The sequence below is a fragment of the Panthera uncia genome, chromosome B4 (genome assembly GCF_023721935.1).
Source record: "Panthera uncia isolate 11264 chromosome B4, Puncia_PCG_1.0, whole genome shotgun sequence".
Lineage (NCBI taxonomy): Eukaryota > Metazoa > Chordata > Mammalia > Carnivora > Felidae > Panthera > Panthera uncia.
The window spans coordinates 108,489,805-108,499,064 of NC_064809.1; the positions used below are offsets into that span (position 1 = coordinate 108,489,805).

The 9,260-nt window shown below is 36.2% G+C and overlaps 1 long non-coding RNA gene across 1 annotated transcript; it reads right to left on the bottom strand.

Moving 5' to 3' along the window:
- Positions 1-568: 568 nt before the first annotated feature.
- LOC125920444 (uncharacterized) lies at positions 569-5,480 on the bottom strand. Its single transcript, XR_007457052.1, has 2 exons — positions 5,385-5,480; positions 569-901 (listed from the first exon to the last, which is right to left on the bottom strand). It is a non-coding gene; the product is annotated as an uncharacterized LOC125920444 (long non-coding RNA).
- Between the last annotated feature and the right edge of the window lie 3,780 nt (positions 5,481-9,260).

The window sequence follows — 9,260 nt, forward strand, 5'->3', positions numbered from 1 at the left end:
CATGAATAGTTATAGGCAAAATTAAGACTTGTGGACTAGGGATGCATATTTGGGCTTGTTTTTATTGAATAAATTCACCCAAAAAACATTAAGTAATGCATTAGGTAACAAAATATGGGGAGATTTCTGTATGGAGCGTCAGCATTTTGAACTTGTCTTCTTCTAGCCAATATTTTTAATGAATATTAAAAGTAAGATACAGAAGGAAGATAGCAATTTTTTAGACACCAGAAAATTGGAATGATTTCTTTGGCGATAATCTGAATTTAAAAGCTCAGAGAGGGTCAAAACTAAAAAATCCAATGCTGTAGCTCGAGGGAAAAGTTAAACTTCAGGGGTAAAGAATGTAATAGACCTGGCAGCAACAATATTGTAGAAAGACAAAGAATTTTAATCACCTACAAATTTGATATAAACTAGCCCCAATGGATTTTTCAGAAAAAATAACACATTCATGCCTATCTAAGACTATAATTCCAAAGCTGAATAAGACAAAAATTGGGTTAATCAATATTTTTGAATGAGTAAACAAAGAAAGGAACAATTAATGAGTGAAACAACTAACAAGCATTGTTGAATTTTTATTGGGCAAAACTGGTCATTTAAAGACTTGTATAAAGTATTTCCTCACAATTGCAGCTGCAAATATGTGATGCATTGCTTTACAAAGTAGTCAACTCCTCAAATCTGGCTTTATTAGAAGAAATGGCAGCATCCCTTTGCAAAGAAGGTTTAAACTGCATGAAGAAATTGAGTCAGGAATTGATGATGTCCAAGTCTCTCTCCACTTCTACAATTCTCTTGAGCAAAGTTTTGATGGAGGAAGAGTACAGATGACAACCACAAGAAGGATTCTTTTTCCAGACCAGAAAGGGAACTGGCCAGTTGTTTCCTTTTTTCCCTGACATGAAAAAAAAAAAAAAAAAAAGACACATTGGTGAAGAGTCAAAATGACTCTGATAATATCAACTTTTTCACCTAAAGAACTGTGGACTTCAGGCATTCTAGTTAATCTCTCGAAGCCCCAGTCTCTTCATCTGTAAATTAAGGATAATATAACCTAACCTATGTGACTAGGTGGTGTCCTGACTGAAGAAGGTGAAGAATGTAGTGACTGGCATAAACTAAATGTGCAATACATTGTGACTAGTGTTCAAGGTGGAGTACACGTGTTCCAGTATATGCCAAGGTTGCATCTCTGGAGGCAACCACTTGTCTTTTGCCCTGCCCTTCTAGAAAAATACATCAAATTTCATTTAATTGTCCTATGTTCTTTATAGCCTCTTGTGTATACTTCTTTCTTTCTAAACTAATGGTTAGCTTTTCTCATTTGCCACTTATAAAGACACTGATCTTTAAGGCACAAATATACATGGAGAACCACATACACACACAAACACACACACACACACACACACACACACACACCACACACACAGATATGTATATTTTTTTGAAACACTGAAATTAATTCTCTTTGGAATTGGAAATAAATGGTTACCAAGTCAGTTCAGTCACAGATAAGCTTTTCCCTTAATCATTTACAACTACAATTTTCTCAAACTGGGGTCAGAATATATTTGCTAAGCTGTGACAATATGATTTCTTTTAGGCACACAGATATTCTAATACAGAAAGAATTCAAAGGCTTATTTAAAAACTAAAAACATCTGGAATACAATTTTGCGTTTCCTTTACATGAACATTACATTTTTAAAAACCGGGATCTGAAAGTTTGATATGTAAAAGACAAAAAATATTTGTACTTTTTAAAAAATGTTTATTCATTTATTTTTGAGAGAGAGAACACGAGCGGGAGCGAGGGAAGCACAGAGAGAGAGGGAGACAGAGAATCCCAAGCAGACCGTATGCGGAGCCCGACACGGGTCTCTCAAACCCATAAACCTCAAGATCATGACCTGAGCTGAGACCAAGAGTTGGATGCTTAACCAACTAGCACCTCAGGTGCCCCTATTTGTGCTTTTAAAAATAATTTCTATCAAACATCTCAGAAGAGCTTCTGAGATCACCTTCAGAGTGATGGGGAGTGCCTCCTGAGACAGAAAATATAATCATCCTTTTAGGAGTGAAACACTAAATTCTCATTCACTGACACCAAGGAGAAAATGTACAACGTTGCCATCACACTAAGCAACGCCATAGATCGACACTCCATTCAACTCCCCTCTCGTTACTCAGGGACTGTTCTGTTGTGAAAGCGCACCCAATCCCAGGCGAATAGAATCAGCTTTTCTGATAGGAACAAAAGAGAAGTCTGACCTTTATCAAGCACTTGACATTTGTTGGCAATGTGCAAAGCACGGCTTTCTAATTTAACCTTCAAAATAAATCTATAAAGTGAGGTATATTGTTCTCATACTAAAGATAAGTTACCTGAGGTTTACTAAAGGCAACTGATTTGCCCAAACCATGCAGCTAGCGAGTGGTGAAAGTGTTTCTCAGTGTGTAGTTCCAGGGACCCTCACACTACATCACAGAGAGCTTCGTAAAGGAACAGATTCCTCCCACACCCAAAGGTGCTAAATGAGAGGGGACAATGAAGCAGAGGCTGCATTTTAAAACAAGCACCTTGGGGCGCCTGGGTGGCTCAGTCAGTTAGGCGTCCGACTTCAGCTCAGGTCACGATCTCACGGTCCGTGAGTTCGAGCCCCGCGTTGGGCTCTGGGCTGATGGCTCAGAGCCCGGAGCCTGCTTCCGATCCTGTGTCTCCCTCTCTCTCTGCCCCTCCCCTGTTCATGCTCTGTCTCTCTCTGTCTCAAAAATAAATAAACGTTAAAAAAAAATTTAAAACAAGCACCTCAGGTCATTCTGACCCTTTTTAATTAATCACTCTGGTGGGCAAGGCCTCTGAAAGACAAACATAAGAAAATGTCCATTCTTGGATGTATTCATCATTTTTTTTTCCTCCTGTTGAAATAATTTGTTTCATTTTGCATTAAATAACAGTGTTCGCTCCACTGTCAGGTACTCTCATACACGTCTTCATCTTCAAGTCAAGGCTAATGACTTGGCTAATGACAAGGCTAATGAGGTGTTTACCCCAAAGAATTAAAAGTGAGTATTCAAGTACATGGACACTCGTGTTCACAGCAGCATGATTCAGAATTGCCAAAAGGTCGAAAGAGCCCCAATGCCCATCAATAGATGATGGATAAACAACTAGTGGTGTATACACATGGAAAGGAATAAAGTAGTGATACACACTGGGGCATGGATGAACCTCCAAAACATTATGCTGCACAAGAGAAGCCAAACACAAAATATCACATCTTCTAGGAGTCCATGTATATGAAATATCCAAAACAGACAAATCCGTAGGACAGAATTCAGGCTGGAGGTTTCCAAGGGCTGTAGGGAAGGGGTAACAGGGTAAGAACGCTTAATGAATAGTGGGTTTGTCTATGAGTGAGGTAAATGTTTGGGAACTAGAAAAAAGTGGTAGCTGAACAACATCGTGAGTGTACAAAATGCCACTGAATTATTCACTTTAAAATGATTAATTTTAGGGGCGCTTGGGTGGCTCAGTCAGTTGAGGTCTGACTTCAGCCCAGGTCATGATCTCATGGTTTGTGAGTTCAGCCCCACATTGGGCTGTTTTCAGGGAAGAGCCCACTTTGGATCCTCTGTCTCCCTCTCTCTCTGCACCTCCCTCACCCCGCGCTCTCCCTCTCTCTCAAAAATAAACATTAAAAAGAAATAAATAAAAGGTTAATTTTATGTTTTGTGAATTTCACTTCAAATTATTTTTAAAAAATAAGAGATAATACTACTAGCTTCTAATTTCCTTTCATATTTGGTCCAAGTTTGATGCTAAAAGTATTTTTGGGGGAAAGCAATAGTTGTAACTTTATAATATTCCCGGATTAAGTGCCTCTAACTCCATGGCCAACAGATGGCGCTCCAGTTTCAATTGTAACGGAAGTTCTCAGAATATCTCACACAAAGGTCTCCGTTTCCATTAATAACGAGATTAAACGCATGTCCTTAAAACTCTGTTATGGGGCTAGAAACTAGAAACTTTGACTGATGTTTCTTAATTTCCCTTAGAGATTACACCCTAATCGTAAAGTGGATATACAAAAATAAATAAATGAATAAATAAATAAATAAATAAATAAATAAAATAAAAATAAGAGTGACTATAAAGCAGCAACTTTGAGTACAGAAGTCATACATGAAAATTTTTAGTGGGGCCAAAACAGTAATTATGGGTAGAAAAGCAGAAGTTTTACTAGCAGATAGACCTAATTTCTAACTCAGTCTCACCATTTTCCAACCATGTGACCTTGCTTAACAAAATTGCTTAGTCTCTTAGAATCTGTTTTCTCCTGCAAAATGTTGATAACACATTCTTCCAAAGTTAGTTGTAACAATTAGGAATAATGTGTTTGTCAAGTCCTTTGCAAAACATTTAGTAGATAGTAGGTACTCAGTAATATTTAGCTATTCTAATTGGTGACAGATAAAATATAGAAATACATATAGGATTTATTGGCCTTGGGTCATATGCATTTAAGTTAAATGCAGTCCATTACTATTACCTGCATATTAACAGCATGGAATTTGACACACCACAGATGTATTTGTAAATTGTTAGAGTCAGTTAAAGTCTTAAATGCTTATGCTTTCTGTAAGTCAAACATTGAAGTGACATTATATTGATACAGCAGAAAGTTCATAATATATTATTAGGTGGAGAGATAAAACAGATTGCAAAACAGTATTATAGCGTAGTCCCAATTTTGTTTAAAAACTGTATATCTGGTAAGATACAGCAATATATTAATGTTGGTTATCTTTGGGTCATAAAACTATAGCTGATTTCAGTGTTCTTAATACTTTTTACACATTTTTAATATTTTCTATAATAAATATGTATTAATTTCTAGTGACACACACACACACACACACACACACACAAATCTTTTTCATGTACTACTGTGTGAAGCTAGGAATATATCAGATATGGACACAGCAAGTCTGTGAACCAGTTGAATCCATAGAGGAAGTACACTCAGAGCTTAGATATATAGTGCCCTGGGACCTCCCTCCTGCTTAGAATTCTCCATAGGGGGAAAAATAAATGGAAAAACAAACCCAGATGTGTTTCTCTTTGCCAGTGTTTCAGGCCAGCATATGTAAACAGTATCAGTGAGATGTTCAAACAGCTGATTAGAAAGGAGAAAATTCAGTTGGCTTCACAATTTGGAATCATGTCAAACACGCTCTCAAAAATAAACAGACATACCAATGTCAAAATTTCTTACTAGCCTTAATTCATAAGACGAAGTTTTTGTATTTATAATAATTTGGGAATATTCATCAAAAACTTTAAATACACATATACTTTCAACCCAGCATACCCTTTTTCTAGGACTCTGTCCTATAGAAAGACATAGACTTGCACCAAGATTCATGGTCAAGGGTTGTACAGGGCAGCATGGCTTATAAGAACAAAAATTGCCACTAATGGGGAATGATTTTTACATCACAAGGCATTCATACTATAGAATGCTATGCAGCTGTTAAGTAGAATGCTATAGATTTCTAAATAAGGACATGGAATGATCTCCCACACACATTAAGTGGAAGGAAAAGAGTAAGAGCTATAACAAAAGTAAGATACCATTTACATTTAAAAAAAACCTCTCTTTGTGTATGTGCATAATACTTATGTACACATATCTAAATATGTAAATACATAGAAATATTGAAAAGGTCTAGAAAAGTAATACCTAATTATTAACAATGATCATATCTAAGGAAACTTTTTTAAACTATGTTTTCTAAATTGTTTTAAGTCCTCTCTCTCTCTCTTTCGCTCTCATGCAGACACACAAACACACACACACACACACAATCATACATAAACACATACACTAATACATGTGTCTACTATGTGCTAGGTTTTAATGTAAATGTCAAGGATGTATTAGCATTCCACACCAGAAGTAACCCATTCTTATGAGAGCTTTCAGTGTTGAGGTTCATCCCTGGGACTTTTCACAGACTACTGGCTATATGGTCTAGTCAGACAATATTTCTGCAGGTTGATCAAACAATTTGTGCCCCAGAGGCCCCCCCCCCCGCCGCTTCTCAGTAAGGGAAAAAAAGAAAAAGAAATAAACGAGCCCAGATTGAAATATAAGAAATAAAATTTTGAAAGATAATATGAAATATTATATTCTTGAGGTTTTCTTTGAAAAGATACCCCCCATAAAAGCATGAATAATAAAGGAAAACGTTGCTAAATTTGACCATATTAAAATTTAAAATATATTAAAACCTCAGGAAAATAATGTCATAAACTTGAAGAAGATACTTTTGACACACAGAATCAATAAGGGAATAGGAACCAGGATGTATTTAAAAACATCTGTAAGAAACAAGAAAAAAGACAAACAACTCAAGAGGAAAAAAAAATGGGGAAAAGTCATAAAGAGCTTTTTTAAAAAAAAATGTTTATTTATTTATTTTGAGAGAGAGCAAGTGAGAGAAGGGCAGAGAGATAGAGAGAATCCCAAGCAGGTTCTGCACTGTCAGTGTAGAACTTGATATAGGGCTCGAACTCAGAACTGTGAGATCATGACCTAAGCCAAAATCAAGAGTCAGATGCTTAACCACCCAGGGGCCACCCAGGGGCCTCAATAAAGAGTTTTTTATGGGTAGGAATTACAGATGCTGAACATACACAAGAAAAGACATTCAACTTTATTAGTAATCACAGAAATGAAAATTAAGACCACAATAAGATACAATTTTATAACCACTAAGTGTACACAAATACAGGTCTGACATTGATCAATATTTGTAAGGATTTGAACCAATGGATATTCATATACTGCTGGTAAAAATGTAAACTGATTTATCACTTTGGAAACAGGTTTGACACCTTCATATTAAGTTAAATATTCTATACCCCCAAACCAAACAATTCCTCTTTTAGATATCCGTCCTTGAAAAATGCTTGTACATGTACAACAAGAGACATGAATAAGAATATTTGAGACAATATTATTCACATATGCAAAAAAATGGGGAAAAACCCCCTCAAATTTCCAGGGATAAGAAAGTGCTAACTGAATTACTAAAGTTACACCATGGGATATTATTTGGACTAAAAGGGAATGAACTGTAGCTACTTGGAAGTATATGAATTACATTATATGAATTACATTGTAGAAATGTAATGTGAAATGAAATAAACAAGTCACAGGTGCTTACCTACAGCTCAGAATGCTCAGACTCAAGAAATACCAAACAATACATTGCTATGGAAACCTCAACTTAAAAAAAAACAACAACTATAAATTAAATAATGATTTCAGGAAAGTAGTAGCCTCTGAGCAGGAGGCACAGAGAATGTCTCTGCTACATTTGGTGTGCTACAAGGATTAATCAAGTTCTAGTTCTTGAGATCAATGGTGGATTCCTAGGTACTCATTTTAGTACTGTGCTACTAGATTATATAGATGTTACTGTGATTTTTATGCATCATTTGTTATATCTTTAAAAAAAACTTTTTTTTTAAACACAACTTCTAAAAGAGAAAAATTAAATCCAAAGATGAATAGTATGTATTCAGGCATGTTAGCAGTTTGCTTTTCATGTGTATTCCATGTTCTTTTCTTTAGTACTTTCTTAAATATACAAATTTTAGACCTCATGCTCTTCAGATTCTTCTTCGTAGAATAGCATTTTGTCAAAGAAGGACAAGAGTAGAATAGGAACAGGAGAGGAAAATCAAAGAACCCTTCCAGGTACAATGGGACTCTGAAGAGACAATTTTTAATGTGTCACTAGATGGTAAATTAATTTTACTTTGATTGGAAAACAATCACAGGTTCTGGTTGTTCAATCTAGCCTGCCATTGTGAGGTTAAGTTATAAGGTCCTGCCAGTTCTAAAATTTTAACTTGAAACAGACGATCTCTGCTTGTCTTCAGAACATTATGGTAGATTTGTACATCGTGATGGAATTTATGTCTGATCTTGCTTCTCCCCATGATTAACAAAATTCACTGAAAATACTTGCGAACTTGAACAAAATGTGCTTATCTTTGGGTAATATAAGGTTTAAATTCTAATTTTATTTTTGGTACTTAGTAGATTCACTTTTTATATTTGACACCTTAGACTCCCAATTTATGCAAAGACCTCTGTAAATTTGGGCCAAAAGCAATTTAGCTAGTTAGACTAGTATTTCAGTGTAATATCCTTCTCAGCCAGTCATATTTGATCTGTTCTTACATCACTTTTTCCCTGGGTGTAAGATCTCTTCAATAGATGCTAAGAATGGCAGTTTTGTAGAAAGAACACAGAATTTAGAGTGTTAGTGCTTGTGTTCAGGTCTGATTTACTTAGCAACTAGGTCAAGTTACATAACTTTTCTGGGCTTCACTTTACTCATCTGGAAAACACAGAAAATAATTGTATTAGTCAGGCTTTTTTGTCTGCAATTCATTTTGCTTTCAAACTCAATTCAAGATAGCTCAAAGAACAAATTCAGGTACTTCACATTCTAGAAGTTCAAGAGTCAACACAATTAGATCCAGAATATCTTAAGTGTCTTTCCCTATCCCTCTTTTCTATCTCTCTGCAAAGATTCACTTTCTTATGCAAACAAATCCTCATCATTTGGTAGGAAAAACTACTTCTAATTGACCCAGAATCACATTTTTCCAGTTTAGGAAAGGGAAGGCAGCAATTATACCACTCAGCACCAGATTGGTCTTTCTTTCTTTCTTTCTTTCTTTCTTTCTTTCTTTCTTTCTTTCTTTCTTTCTCTTCTTCTTCTTCTTCTTCTTCTTCTTCTTCTTCTTCTTCTTCTTTTTAATGTTTTATTTATATTTTGAGAGAGAGAGCATGAGGAGGAAAGGGGTAGAGGGGGTTGGGGACATCACAGAGGATCCAAAGCAGGCTCTATGCTGACAGGCCAACAGCAGCAAGCCCCATGTGAAGCTTGAACCCACAAACCCTGAGATGAATAACCTGAACCAAAGTCCCATGCTCAGCTGACTGTGCCACCCATTTGCCCCCAGATTGGTCGTTCTTAGGCCAAATGCTCACTCCTAAGTCAATCACTGCTCCTGGAAGGACAGGCTATCATAATTGGCCCACCTGGGATCACATGTTCATCCTTGAGCCTAAAGGAGCAGATATAGTCATTGGCCAACTCACCAGGACCACTTGCATTGGATAATAGCAGATTTCCATAGCACACAAGGATGGTGTCCAGAT